The sequence below is a fragment of the Pseudophryne corroboree genome, unplaced genomic scaffold (genome assembly GCF_028390025.1).
Source record: "Pseudophryne corroboree isolate aPseCor3 unplaced genomic scaffold, aPseCor3.hap2 scaffold_801, whole genome shotgun sequence".
In the NCBI taxonomy this organism is placed as follows: domain Eukaryota; kingdom Metazoa; phylum Chordata; class Amphibia; order Anura; family Myobatrachidae; genus Pseudophryne; species Pseudophryne corroboree.
In genome coordinates, this window is record NW_026970380.1 from 154,960 (window position 1) to 168,710 (window position 13,751).

The following is a 13,751-nucleotide window of genomic DNA, read 5'->3' on the forward strand; positions in this document are numbered from 1 at the left end:
TTTTTGCTGACTTGCTACTCAGTAACAAACTGCAAACACCCAAACATGTGGAAACCCACGATCGTACTAGGGATTTTAAGGTCTTCAGTCTATTGCTCTCACAACTGAGCTATTTTGGCAAGCTATACTGATAAGAATGTCTTTTTTTAGGAGCTAAAGATTTTGCAAACTGAAATAACATAAAATGCTTTTCAAGATCAAAACCTGAACACAACAGTTTTTGCTGCTAAATTGCTATTCAGTAGCAAAAGCAAACACCCAACCATGCTAAACCCCAGGATTGAACAAGACACCCTTAGATCTTCAGTCTAATGTTGTCACAACTGAGCTATTTCGCCAAGCTCTACTAATAAGAAATTATTTTATTGGGGCTAATAATAATGCAAACTGTAATAACATGAAATGTTCTTGAAGACCAGAACCTGAACACGGCAGTTTCTGCTGCTAAATTGCTATTCTGTAACAAAAAAAACAGCAACTAAATATGCCGAAACCCGGGATCGAACAAGGGACCTTTAGATCTTCAGTCTAACGCTCTCCCAACTGAGCTATTTCGGCTAATTGTGACAGATGTGAAGTCGTATTTGGGGTTTTAAGTTGGGAAAAAAAGAGCATCAAGTGTTCTTGAAGAGCAACACCTGATAATAAAAGATTCTGCTGGTAAATTGCTATTCTGTAACAAAAATACAGCTACTAAACATGCCGAAACCCGGGATCGAACCAGGGAATTATAGATCTTCAGTCTAATGCTCTCCCAAATGAGCTATTGCAGCTACGTCTGACATTTGGAAAGTCTTTTTTGGTGTTTAAGATAAGGCAAACTGAAAGAACATCAAGTGTCCTAGAGGGCGAAACCTGAAAATAAACGTTTCTGCTGCTAAATTTCTTTTTGCTGAATTGCTACTCAGTAACAAAATGCAAACACCCAAACATGTGGAAACCCACGATCGTACAAGGGATTTTAAGGTCTTCAGTCTATTGCTCTCACAACTGAGCTATTTTGGCAAGCTATACTGATAAGAATGTCTTTTTTAGGAGCTAAAGATTTTGCAAACTGAAATAACATAAAATGTTTTTCAAGATCAAAAACTGAAAACAACAGTTTTTGCTGCTAAATTGCTATTCAGTAGCAAAAGCAAACACCCAACCATGCTAAACCCCAGGATTGAACAAGACACCCTTAGATCTTCAGTCTAATGTTGTCACAACTGAGCTATTTCGCCAAGCTCTACTAATAAGAAATTATTTTATTGGGGCTAATAATAATGCAAACTGTAATAACATGAAATGTTCTTGAAGACCAGAACCTGAACACGGCAGTTTCTGCTGTTAAATTGCTATTCTGTAACAAAAAAAACAGCAACTAAATATGCCGAAACCCAGGATCCTTTAGATCTTCAGTCTAACGCTCTCCCAACTGAGCTATTTCGGCTAATTGTGACAGATGTGAAGTCGTATTTGGGGTTTTAGGTTGGGAAAAAAAGAGCATCAAGTGTTCTTGAAGAGCAACACCTTATAATGAAAGATTCTGCTGGTAAATTGCTATTCTGTAACAAAAATACAGCTACTAAACATGCCGAAACCCAGGATCGAACCAGGGACTTATAGATCTTCAGTCTAATGCTCTCCCAAATGAGCTATTGCAGCTACGTCTGACATTTGGAAAGTCTTTTTTGGTGTTTAAGATAAGGCAAACTGAAAGAACATCAAGTGTCCTAGAGGGCGAAACCTGAAAATAAACGTTTCTGCTGCTAAATTTCTTTTTGCTGAATTGCTACTCAGTAACAAAATGCAAACACCCAAACATGTGGAAACCCACGATCGTACTAGGGATTTTAAGGTCTTCAGTCTATTGCTCTCACAACTGAGCTATTTTGGCAAGCTATACTGATAAGAATGTCTTTTTTTGGAGCTAAAGATTTTGCACACTGAAATAACATAAAATGTTTTTCAAGATCAAAAACTGAAAACAACAGTTTTTGCTGCTAAATTGCTATTCAGTAGCAAAAGCAAACACCCAACCATGCTAAACCCAAGGATTGAACAAGACACCCTTAGATCTTCAGTCTAATGTTCTCACAACTGAGCTATTTCGCCAAGCTCTACTAATAAGAAATTCTTTTATTGGGGCTAATAATAATGCAAACTGTAATAACATGAAATGAACTTGAAGACCAGAACCTGAACACGGCAGTTTCTGCTGCTAAATTGCTATTCTGTAACAAAAAAACAGCAACTAAATATGCAGAAACCCGGGATCGAACCAGGGACCTTTAGATCTTTAGTCTAACGCTCTACCAACTGAGCTATTTCGGCTAATTGTGAAAAATGTAAAGCCGTATTTGGGGTTTTAGGCTGGGGAAAAAAAGAGCATTAAGTGTTCTTGATGAACAACACCTGATAATGAAAGATTCTGCTGGTAAATTGCTATTCTGTAACAAAAATACAGCAACTAAACATGCCGAATCCTGGGATCGAACCCAGGAGCTTTAGATCTTCAGTTTAATGCTCTCACAAAAGAGCTATTGTTTGTAAGTCTGACGTTTAGAAAGTCTTTTTTGGTGTTTAAGATAAGGCAAACTGAAAGAACATCAAGTGTCCTAGAGGGCGAAACCTGAAAATGAAAGTTTCTGCTGCTAAATTTCTTTTTGCTGACTTGCTACTCAGTAACAAACTGCAAACACCCAAACATGTGGAAACCCACGATCGTACTAGGGATTTTAAGGTCTTCAGTCTATTGCTCTCACAACTGAGCTATTTTGGCAAGCTATACTGATAAGAATGTCTTTTTTTAGGAGCTAAAGATTTTGCAAACTGAAATAACATAAAATGCTTTTCAAGATCAAAACCTGAACACAACAGTTTTTGCTGCTAAATTGCTATTCAGTAGCAAAAGCAAACACCCAACCATGCTAAACCCCAGGATTGAACAAGACACCCTTAGATCTTCAGTCTAATGTTGTCTCAACTGAGCTATTTCGCCAAGCTCTACTAATAAGAAATTATTTTATTGGGGCTAATAATAATGCAAACTGTAATAACATGAAATGTTCTTGAAGACCAGAACCTGAACACGGCAGTTTCTGCTGCTAAATTGCTATTCTGTAACAAAAAAAACAGCAACTAATTATGCCGAAACCCGGGATCGAACCAGGGACCTTTAGATCTTCAGTCTAACGCTCTCCCAACTGAGCTATTTCGGCTAATTGTGACAGATGTGAAGTCGTATTTGGGGTTTTAGGTTGGGAAAAAAAGAGCATCAAGTGTTCTTGAAGAGCAACACCTTATAATGAAAGATTCTGCTGGTAAATTGCTATTCTGTAACAAAAATACAGCTACTAAACATGCCGAAACCCGGGATCGAACCAGGGACTTATAGATCTTCAGTCTAATGCTCTCCCAAATGAGCTATTGCAGCTACGTCTGACATTTGGAAAGTCTTTTTTGGTGTTTAAGATAAGGCAAACTGAAAGAACATCAAGTGTCCTAGAGGGCGAAACCTGAAAATAAACGTTTCTGCTGCTAAATTTCTTTTTGCTGAATTGCTACTCAGTAACAAAATGCAAACACCCAAACATGTGGAAACCCACGATCGTACTAGGGATTTTAAGGTCTTCAGTCTATTGCTCTCACAACTGAGCTATTTTGGCAAGCTATACTGATAAGAATGTCTTTTTTTGGAGCTAAAGATTTTGCAAACTGAAATAACATAAAATGTTTTTCAAGATCAAAAACTGAAAACAACAGTTTTTGCTGCTAAATTGCAATTCAGTAGCAAAAGCAAACACCCAACCATGCTAAACCCCAGGATTGAACAAGACACCCTTAGATCTTCAGTCTAATGTTGTCACAACTGAGCTATTTCGCCAAGCTCTACTAATAAGAAATTCTTTTATTGGGGCTGATAATAATGCAAACTGTAATAACATGAAATGTTCTTGAAGACCAGAACCTGAACACGGCAGTTTCTGCTGTTAAATTGCTATTCTGTAACAAAAAAAACAGCAACTAAATATGCCGAAACCCAGGATCGAACCAGGGACCTTTAGATCTTCAGTCTAACGCTCTCCCAACTGAGCTATTTCGGCTAATTGTGACAAATGTGAAGTCGTATTTTGGGTTTTAGGTTGGGAAAAAAAGAGCATCAAGTGTTCTTGAAGAGCAACACCTTATAATGAAAGATTCTGCTGGTAAATTGCTATTCTGTAACAAAAATACAGCTACTAAACATGCCGAAACCCAGGATCGAACCAGGGACTTATAGATCTTCAGTCTAATGCTCTCCCAAATGAGCTATTGCAGCTACGTCTGACATTTGGAAAGTCTTTTTTGGTGTTTAAGATAAGGCAAACTGAAAGAACATCAAGTGTCCTAGAGGGCGAAACCTGAAAATAAACGTTTCTGCTGCTAAATTTCTTTTTGCTGAATTGCTACTCAGTAACAAAATGCAAACACCCAAACATGTGGAAACCCACGATCGTACTAGGGATTTTAAGGTCTTCAGTCTATTGCTCTCACAACTGAGCTATTTTGGCAAGCTATACTGATAAGAATGTCTTTTTTTGGAGCTAAAGATTTTGCAAACTGAAATAACATAAAATGTTTTTCAAGATCAAAAACTGAAAACAACAGTTTTTGCTGCTAAATTGCTATTCAGTAGCAAAAGCAAACACCCAACCATGCTAAACCCCAGGATTGAACAAGACACCCTTAGATCTTCAGTCTAATGTTCTCACAACTGAGCTATTTCGCCAAGCTCTACTAATAAGAAATTCTTTTATTGGGGCTAATAATAATGCAAACTGTAATAACATGAAATGAACTTGAAGACCAGAACCTGAACACGGCAGTTTCTGCTGCTAAATTGCTATTCTGTAACAAAAAAACAGCAACTAAATATGCCGAAACCCGGGATCAAACCAGGGACCTTTAGATCTTTAGTCTAACGCTCTACCAACTGAGCTATTTCGGCTAATTGAGAAAAATGTGAAGCCGTATTTGGGGTTTTAGGCTGGGGGAAAAAAGAGCATTAAGTGTTCTTGATGAACAACACCTGATAATGAAAGATTCTGCTGGTAAATTGCTATTCTGTAACAAAAATACAGCAACTAAACATGCCGAATCCTGGGATCGAACCCAGGAGCTTTAGATCTTCAGTTTAATGCTCTCACAAAAGAGCTATTGTTTGTAAGTCTGACGTTTAGAAAGTCTTTTTTGGTGTTTAAGATAAGGCAAACTGAAAGAACATCAAGTGTCCTAGAGGGCGAAACCTGAAAATGAAAGTTTCTGCTGCTAAATTTCTTTTTGCTGACTTGCTACTCAGTAACAAACTGCAAACACCCAAACATGTGGAAACCCACGATCATACTAGGGATTTTAAGGTCTTCAGTCTATTGCTCTCACAACTGAGCTATTTTGGCAAGCTATACTGATAAGAATGTCTTTTTTTAGGAGCTAAAGATTTTGCAAACTGAAATAACATAAAATGCTTTTCAAGATCAAAACCTGAACACAACAGTTTTTGCTGCTAAATTGCTATTCAGTAGCCAAAGCAAACACCCAACCATGCTAAACCCCAGGATTGAACAAGACACCCTTAGATCTTCAGTCTAATGTTGTCACAACTGAGCTATTTCGCCAAGCTCTACTAATAAGAAATTATTTTATTGGGGCTAATAATAATGCAAACTGTAAAAACATGAAATGTTCTTGAAGACCAGAACCTGAACACGGCAGTTTCTGCTGCTAAATTGCTATTCTGTAACAAAAAAAAACAGCAACTAAATATGCCGAAACCCAGGATCGAACCAGGGACCTTTAGATCTTCAGTCTAACGCTCTCCCAACTGAGCTATTTCGGCGAATTGTGACAGATGTGAAGTCGTATTTGGGGTTTTAGGTTGGGAAAAAAAGAGCATCAAGTGTTCTTGAAGAGCAACACCTTATAATGAAAGATTCTGCTGGTAAATTGCTATTCTGTAACAAAAATACAGCTACTAAACATGCCAAAACCCGGGATAGAACCGGGGACTTATAGATCTTCAGTCTAATGCTCTCCCAAATGAGCTATTGCAGCTACGTCTGACATTTGGAAAGTCTTTTTTGGTGTTTAAGATAAGGCAAACTGAAAGAACATCAAGTGTCCTAGAGGGCGAAACCTGAAAATAAACGTTTCTGCTGCTAAATTTCTTTTTGCTGAATTGCTACTCAGTAACAAAATGCAAACACCCAAACATGTGGAAACCCACGATCGTACTAGGGATTTTAAGGTCTTCAGTCTATTGCTCTCACAACTGAGCTATTTTGCAAGCTATACTGATAAGAATGTCTTTTTTTGGAGCTAAAGATTTTGCAAACTGAAATAACATAAAATGTTTTTCAAGATCAAAAACTGAAAACAACAGTTTTTGCTGCTAAATTGCTATTCAGTAGCAAAAGCAAACACCCAACCATGCTAAACCCCAGGATTGAACAAGACACCCTTAGATCTTCAGTCTAATGTTGTCACAACTGAGCTATTTCGCCAAGCTCTACTAATAAGAAATTATTTTATTGGGGCTAATAATAATGCAAACTGTAATAACATGAAATGTTCTTGAAGACCAGAACCTGAACACGGCAGTTTCTGCTGTTAAATTGCTATTCTGTAACAAAAAAAACAGCAACTAAATATGCCGAAACCCGGGATCGAACCAGGGACCTTTAGATCTTCAGTCTAACGCTCTCCCAACTGAGCTATTTCGGCTAATTGTGACAGATGTGAAGTCGTATTTGGGGTTTTAGGTTGGGAAAAAAAGACCATCAAGTGTTCTTGAAGAGCAACACCTTATAATGAAAGATTCTGCTGGTAAATTGCTATTCTGTAACAAAAATACAGCTACTAAACATGCCGAAACCCGGGATCGAACCAGGGACTTATAGATCTTCAGTCTAATGCTCTCCCAAATGAGCTATTGCAGCTACGTCTGACATCTGGAAAGTCTTTTTTGGTGTTTAAGATAAGGCAAACTGAAAGAACATCAAGTGTCCTAGAGGGCGAAACCTGAAAATAAACGTTTCTGCTGCTAAATTTCTTTTTGCCGAATTGCTACTCAGTAACAAAATGCAAACACCCAAACATGTGGAAACCCACGATCGTACTAGGGATTTTAAGGTCTTCAGTCTATTGCTCTCACAACTGAGCTATTTTGGCAAGCTATACTGATAAGAATGTCTTTTTTTGGAGCTAAAGATTTTGCAAACTGAAATAACATAAAATGTTTTTCAAGATCAAAAACTGAAAACAACAGTTTTTGCTGCTAAATTGCTATTCAGTAGCAAAAGCAAACACCCAACCATGCTAAACCCCAGGATTGAACAAGACACCCTTAGATCTTCAGTCTAATGTTCTCACAACTGAGCTATTTCGCCAAGCTCTACTAATAAGAAATTCTTTTATTGGGGCTAATAATAATGCAAACTGTAATAACATGAAATGAACTTGAAGACCAGAACCTGAACACGGCAGTTTCTGCTGCTAAATTGCTATTCTGTAACAAAAAAACAGCAACTAAATATGCAGAAACCCAGGATCGAACCAGGGACCTGTAGATCTTTAGTCTAACGCTCTACCAACTGAGCTATTTCGGCTAATTGTGAAAAATGAGAAGCCGTATTTGGGGTTTTAGGCTGGGGAAAAAAAGAGCATTAAGTGTTCTTGATGAACAACACCTGATAATGAAAGATTCTGCTGGTAAATTGCTATTCTGTAACAAAAATACAGCAACTAAACATGCCGAATCCTGGGATCGAACCCAGGAGCTTTAGATCTTCAGTTTAATGCTCTCACAAAAGAGCTATTGTTTGTAAGTCTGACGTTTAGAAAGTCTTTTTTGGTGTTTAAGATAAGGCAAACTGAAAGAAGACCAGAACCTGAACACGGCAGTTTCTGCTGCTAAATTGCTATTCTGTAACAAAAAAAACAGCAACTAAATATGCCGAAACCCGGGATCGAACCAGGGACCTTTAGATCTTCAGTCTAACGCTCTCCCAACTGAGCTATTTCGGCTAATTGTGACAGAAGTGAAGTCGTATTTGGGGTTTTAGGTTGGGAAAAAAAAGAGCATCAAGTGTTCTTGAAGAGCAACACCTGATAATAAAAGATTCTGCTGGTAAATTGCTATTCTGTAACAAAAATACAGCTACTAAACATGCCGAAACCCGGGATCGAACCAGGGACTTATAGATCTTCAGTCTAATGCTCTCCCAAATGAGCTATTGCAGCTACGTCTGACATCTGGAAAGTCTTTTTTGGTGTTTAAGATAAGGCAAACTGAAAGAACATCAAGTGTCCTAGAGGGCGAAACCTGAAAATAAACGTTTCTGCTGCTAAATTTCTTTTTGCCGAATTGCTACTCAGTAACAAAATGCAAACACCCAAACATGTGGAAACCCACGATCGTACTAGGGATTTTAAGGTCTTCAGTCTATTGCTCTCACAACTGAGCTATTTTGGCAAGCTATACTGATAAGAATGTCTTTTTTTGGAGCTAAAGATTTTGCAAACTGAAATAACATAAAATGTTTTTCAAGATCAAAAACTGAAAACAACAGTTTTTGCTGCTAAATTGCTATTCAGTAGCAAAAGCAAACACCCAACCATGCTAAACCCCAGGATTGAACAAGACACCCTTAGATCTTCAGTCTAATGTTGTCACAACTGAGCTATTTCGCCAAGCTCTACTAATAAGAAATTCTTTTATTGGGGCTAATAATAATGCAAACTGTAATAACATGAAATGATCTTGAAGACCAGAACCTGAACACGGCAGTTTCTGCTGCTAAATTGCTATTCTGTAACAAAAAAACAGCAACTAAATATGCCGAAACCCGGGATCGAACCAGGAACCTTTAGATCTTCAGTCTAACGCTCTCCCAACTGAGCTATTTCGGCTAATTGTGAAAGATGTCAAGCTGTATTTGGGGTTTTAGGCTGGGGAAAAAAAGAGCATTAAGTGTTCTTGATGAACAACACCTGATAATGAAAGATTCTGCTGGTAAATTGCTATTCTGTAACAAAAATACAGCAACTAAACATGCCGAATCCTGGGATCGAACCCAGGAGCTTTAGATCTTCAGTTTAATGCTCTCACAAAAGAGCTATTGCGTGTAAGTCTGACGTTTAGAAAGTCTTTTTTGGTGTTTAAGATAAGGCAAACTGAAAGAACATCAAGTGTCCTAGAGGGCGAAACCTGAAAATGAAAGTTTCTGCTGCTAAATTTCTTTTTGCTGACTTGCTACTCAGTAACAAACTGCAAACACCAAAACATGTGGAAACCTACGATCGTACTAGGGATTTTAAGGTCTTCAGTCTATTGCTCTCACAACTGAGCTATTTTGGCAAGCTATACTGATAAGAATGTCTTTTTTTAGGAGCTAAAGATTTTGCAAACTGAAATAACATAAAATGCTTTTCAAGATCAAAACCTGAACACAACAGTTTTTGCTGCTAAATTGCTATTCAGTAGCAAAAGCAAACACCCAACCATGCTAAACCCCAGGATTGAACAAGACACCCTTAGATCTTCAGTCTAATGTTGTCACAACTGAGCTATTTCGCCAAGCTCTACTAATAAGAAATTATTTTATTGGGGCTAATAATAATGCAAACTGTAATAACATGAAATGTTCTTGAAGACCAGAACCTGAACACTGCAGTTTCTGCTGCTAAATTGCTATTCTGTAACAAAAAAAACAGCAACTAAATATGAAGAAACCGAACCAGGGACCTTTAGATCTTCAGTCTAACGCTCTCCCAACTGAGCTATTTCGGCTAATTGTGACAGATGTGAAGTCGTATTTGGGGTTTTAGGTTGGGAAAAAAAGAGCATCAAGTGTTCTTGAAGAGCAACACCTGATAATAAAAGATTCTGCTGGTAAATTGCTATTCTGTAACAAAAATACAGCTACTAAACATGCCGAAACCCGGGATCGAACCAGGGACTTATAGATCTTCAGTCTAATGCTCTCCCAAATGAGCTATTGCAGCTACGTCTGACATTTGGAAAGTCTTTTTTGGTGTTTAAGATAAGGCAAACTGAAAGAACATCAAGTGTCCTAGAGGGCGAAACCTGAAAATAAACGTTTCTGCTGCTAAATTTCTTTTTGCTGAATTGCTACTCAGTAACAAAATGCAAACACCCAAACATGTGGAAACCCACAATCGTACTAGGGATTTTAAGGTCTTCAGTCTATTGCTCTCACAACTGAGCTATTTTGGCAAGCTATACTGATAAGAATGTCTTTTTTTGGAGCTAAAGATTTTGCAAACTGAAATAACATAAAATGTTTTTCAAGATCAAAAACTGAAAACAACAGTTTTTGCTGCTAAATTGCTATTCAGTAGCAAAAGCTAACACCCAACCATGCTAAACCCCAGGATTGAACAAGACACCCTTAGATCTTCAGTCTAATGTTGTCACAACTGAGCTATTTCGCCAAGCTCTACTAATAAGAAATTATTTTATTGGGGCTAATAATAATGCAAACTGTAATAACATGAAATGTTCTTGAAGACCAGAACCTGAACACGGCAGTTTCTGCTGTTAAATTGCTATTCTGTAACAAAAAAAACAGCAACTAAATATGCCGAAACCCAGGATCGAACCAGGGACCTTTAGATCTTCAGTCTAACGCTCTCCCAACTGAGCTATTTCGGCTAATTGTGACAGATGTGAAGTCGTATTTGGGGTTTTAGGTTGGGAAAAAAAGAGCATCAAGTGTTCTTGAAGAGCAACACCTTATAATGAAAGATTCTGCTGGTAAATTGCTATTCTGTAACAAAAATACAGCTACTAAACATGCCGAAACCCAGGATCGAACCAGGGACTTATAGATCTTCAGTCAAATGCTCTCCCAAATGAGCTATTGCAGCTACGTCTGACATTTGGAAAGTCTTTTTTGGTGTTTAAGATAAGGCAAACTGAAAGAACATCAAGTGTCCTAGAGGGCGAAACCTAAAAATAAACGTTTCTGCTGCTAAATTTCTTTTTGCTGAATTGCTACTCAGTAACAAAATGCAAACACCCAAACATGTGGAAACCCACGATCGTACTAGGGATTTTAAGGTCTTCAGTCTATTGCTCTCACAACTGAGCTATTTTGGCAAGCTATACTGATAAGAATGTCTTTTTTTGGAGCTAAAGATTTTGCAAACTGAAATAACATAAAATGTTTTTCAAGATCAAAAACTGAAAAAACAGTTTTTGCTGCTAAATTGCTATTCAGTAGCAAAAGCAAACACCCAACCATGCTAAACCCCAGGATTGAACAAGACACCCTTAGATCTTCAGTCTAATGTTGTCACAACTGAGCAATTTCGCCAAGCTCTACTAATAAGAAATTCTTTTATTGGGGCTAATAATAATGCAAACTGTAATAACATGAAATGATCTTGAAGACCAGAACCTGAACACGGCAGTTTCTGCTGCTAAATTGCTATTCTGTAACAAAAAAACAGCAACTAAATATGCCGAAACCCGGGATCGAACCAGGGACCTTTAAATCTTCAGTCTAACGCTCTCCCAACTGAGCTATTTCGGCTAATTGTGAAAGATGTCAAGCCGTATTTGGGGTTTTAGGCTGGGAAAAAAAAGAGCATTAAGTGTTCTTGATGAACAACACCTGATAATGATAGATTCTGCTGGTAAATTGCTATTCTGTAACAAAAATACAGCTACTAAACATGCCGAAACCAGGGATCGAACCCAGGAGCTTTAGATCTTCAGTTTAATGCTCTCACAAAAGAGCTATTGCGTGTAAGTCTGACGTTTAGAAAGTCTTTTTTGGTGTTTAAGATAAGGCAAACTGAAAGAACATCAAGTGTCCTAGAGGGCGAAACCTGAAAATAAATGTTTCTGCTGCTAAATTTCTTTTTGCTGAATTGCTACTCAGTATCAAAATGCAAACACCCAAACATGTGGAAACCCACGATCGTACTAGGGATTTTAAGGTCTTCAGTCTATTGCTCTCACAACTGAGCTATTTTGGCAAGCTATACTGATAAGAATGTCTTTTTTTGGAGCTAAAGATTTTGCAAACTGAAATAACATAAAATGTTTTTCAAGATCAAAAACTGAAAACAACAGTTTTTCCTGCTAAATTGCTATTCAGTAGCAAAAGCAAACACCCAACCATGCTAAACCCCAGGATTGAACAAGACACCCTTAGATCTTCAGTCTAATGTTGTCACAACTGAGCTATTTCGCCAAGCTCTACTAATAAGAAATTCTTTTTTTGGGGCTAATAATAATGCAAACTGTAATAACATGAAATGATCTTGAAGACCAGAACCTGAACACGGCAGTTTCTGCTGCTAAATTGCTATTCTGTAACAAAAAAAACAGCAACTAAATATGCCGAAACCCGGGATCGAACCAGGGACCTTCAGATCTTCAGTACAACGCTCTCCCAACTGAGCTATTTCGGCTAATTGTGACAGATGTGAAGTCGTATTTGGGGTTTTAGGTTGGGAAAAAAAGAGCATCAAGTGTTCTTGAAGAGCAACACCTTATAATGAAAGATTCTGCTGGTAAATTGCTATTCTGTAACAAAAATACAGCTACTAAACATGCCGAAACCCGGGATCGAACCAGGGACTTATAGATCTTCAGTCTAATGCTCTCCCAAATGTGCTATTGCAGCTACGTCTGACATTTGGAAAGTCTTTTTTGGTGCTTAAGATAAGGCAAACTGAAAGAACATCAAGTGTCCTAGAGGGCGAAACCTGAAAATAAACGTTTCTGCTGCTAAATTTCTTTTTGCTGAATTGCTACTCAGTAACAAAATGCAAACACCCAAACATGTGGAAACCCACGATCGTACTAGGGATTTTAAGGTCTTCAGTCTATTGCTCTCACAACTGAGCTATTTTGGCAAGCTATACTGATAAGAATGTCTTTTTTTGGAGCTAAAGATTTTGCAAACTGAAATAACATAAAATGTTTTTCAAGATCAAAAACTGAAAACAACAGTTTTTGCTGCTAAATTGCTATTCAGTAGCAAAAGCAAACACCCAACCATGCTAAACCCCAGGATTGAACAAGACACCCTTAGATCTTCAGTCTAATGTTGTCACAACTGAGCTATTTCGCCAAGCTCTACTAATAAGAAATTCTTTTATTGGGGCTAATAATAATGCAAACTGTAATAACATGAAATGTTCTTGAAGACCAGAACCTGAACACGGCAGTTTCTGCTGTTAAATTGCTATTCTGTAACAAAAAAAACAGCAACTAAATATGCCGAAACCCAGGATCGAACCAGGGACCTTTAGATTTTCAGTCTAACGCTTTCCCAACTGAGCTATTTCGGCTAATTGTGACCGATGTGAAGTCGTATTTGGGGTTTTAGGTTGGGAAAAAAAGAGCATCAAGTGTTCTTGAAGAGCAACACCTTATAATGAAAGATTCTGCTGGTAAATTGCTATTCTGTAACAAAAATACAGCTACTAAACATGCCCGAAACCCGGGATCGAACCAGGGACTTATAGATCTTCAGTCTAATGCTCTCCCAAATGAGCTATTGCAGCTACGTCTGACATTTGGAAAGTCTTTTTTGGTGTTTAAGATAAGGCAAACTGAAAGAACATCAAGTGTCCTAGAGGGCGAAACCTGAAAATAAACGTTTCTGCTGCTAAATTTCTTTTTGCTGAATTGCTACTCAGTAACAAAATGCAAACACCCAAACATGTGGAAACAAACGATCGTACTAGGG

General features: G+C 37.8%; 14 non-coding genes across 14 annotated transcripts; all 14 read right to left on the reverse strand.

The window, feature by feature from the left end:
• Nucleotides 1-485: 485 nt before the first annotated feature.
• On the reverse strand, nucleotides 486-558 carry TRNAF-GAA (transfer RNA phenylalanine (anticodon GAA)). Its single transcript has one exon. It is a non-coding gene; the product is annotated as a tRNA-Phe (tRNA).
• A 1,685-nt stretch (nucleotides 559-2,243) lies between these two features.
• Nucleotides 2,244-2,316, reverse strand: TRNAF-AAA (transfer RNA phenylalanine (anticodon AAA)). Its single transcript has one exon. It is a non-coding gene; the product is annotated as a tRNA-Phe (tRNA).
• Nucleotides 2,317-3,130: 814 nt separating this feature from the next.
• On the reverse strand, nucleotides 3,131-3,203 carry TRNAF-GAA (transfer RNA phenylalanine (anticodon GAA)). Its single transcript has one exon. It is a non-coding gene; the product is annotated as a tRNA-Phe (tRNA).
• Nucleotides 3,204-4,015: 812 nt separating this feature from the next.
• On the reverse strand, nucleotides 4,016-4,088 carry TRNAF-GAA (transfer RNA phenylalanine (anticodon GAA)). Its single transcript has one exon. It is a non-coding gene; the product is annotated as a tRNA-Phe (tRNA).
• Nucleotides 4,089-4,899: 811 nt separating this feature from the next.
• TRNAF-AAA (transfer RNA phenylalanine (anticodon AAA)) lies at nucleotides 4,900-4,972 on the reverse strand. Its single transcript has one exon. It is a non-coding gene; the product is annotated as a tRNA-Phe (tRNA).
• An 815-nt stretch (nucleotides 4,973-5,787) lies between these two features.
• Nucleotides 5,788-5,860, reverse strand: TRNAF-GAA (transfer RNA phenylalanine (anticodon GAA)). The gene has a single exon. It is a non-coding gene; the product is annotated as a tRNA-Phe (tRNA).
• Nucleotides 5,861-6,671: 811 nt separating this feature from the next.
• TRNAF-GAA (transfer RNA phenylalanine (anticodon GAA)) lies at nucleotides 6,672-6,744 on the reverse strand. The gene has a single exon. It is a non-coding gene; the product is annotated as a tRNA-Phe (tRNA).
• An 811-nt stretch (nucleotides 6,745-7,555) lies between these two features.
• On the reverse strand, nucleotides 7,556-7,628 carry TRNAF-AAA (transfer RNA phenylalanine (anticodon AAA)). The gene has a single exon. It is a non-coding gene; the product is annotated as a tRNA-Phe (tRNA).
• Nucleotides 7,629-7,973: 345 nt separating this feature from the next.
• Nucleotides 7,974-8,046, reverse strand: TRNAF-GAA (transfer RNA phenylalanine (anticodon GAA)). The gene has a single exon. It is a non-coding gene; the product is annotated as a tRNA-Phe (tRNA).
• Nucleotides 8,047-8,858: 812 nt separating this feature from the next.
• On the reverse strand, nucleotides 8,859-8,931 carry TRNAF-GAA (transfer RNA phenylalanine (anticodon GAA)). The gene has a single exon. It is a non-coding gene; the product is annotated as a tRNA-Phe (tRNA).
• Nucleotides 8,932-10,623: 1,692 nt separating this feature from the next.
• Nucleotides 10,624-10,696, reverse strand: TRNAF-GAA (transfer RNA phenylalanine (anticodon GAA)). Its single transcript has one exon. It is a non-coding gene; the product is annotated as a tRNA-Phe (tRNA).
• Nucleotides 10,697-11,506: 810 nt separating this feature from the next.
• TRNAF-GAA (transfer RNA phenylalanine (anticodon GAA)) lies at nucleotides 11,507-11,579 on the reverse strand. The gene has a single exon. It is a non-coding gene; the product is annotated as a tRNA-Phe (tRNA).
• Nucleotides 11,580-12,392: 813 nt separating this feature from the next.
• Nucleotides 12,393-12,465, reverse strand: TRNAF-GAA (transfer RNA phenylalanine (anticodon GAA)). The gene has a single exon. It is a non-coding gene; the product is annotated as a tRNA-Phe (tRNA).
• Nucleotides 12,466-13,277: 812 nt separating this feature from the next.
• TRNAF-GAA (transfer RNA phenylalanine (anticodon GAA)) lies at nucleotides 13,278-13,350 on the reverse strand. The gene has a single exon. It is a non-coding gene; the product is annotated as a tRNA-Phe (tRNA).
• Nucleotides 13,351-13,751: the final 401 nt, after the last annotated feature.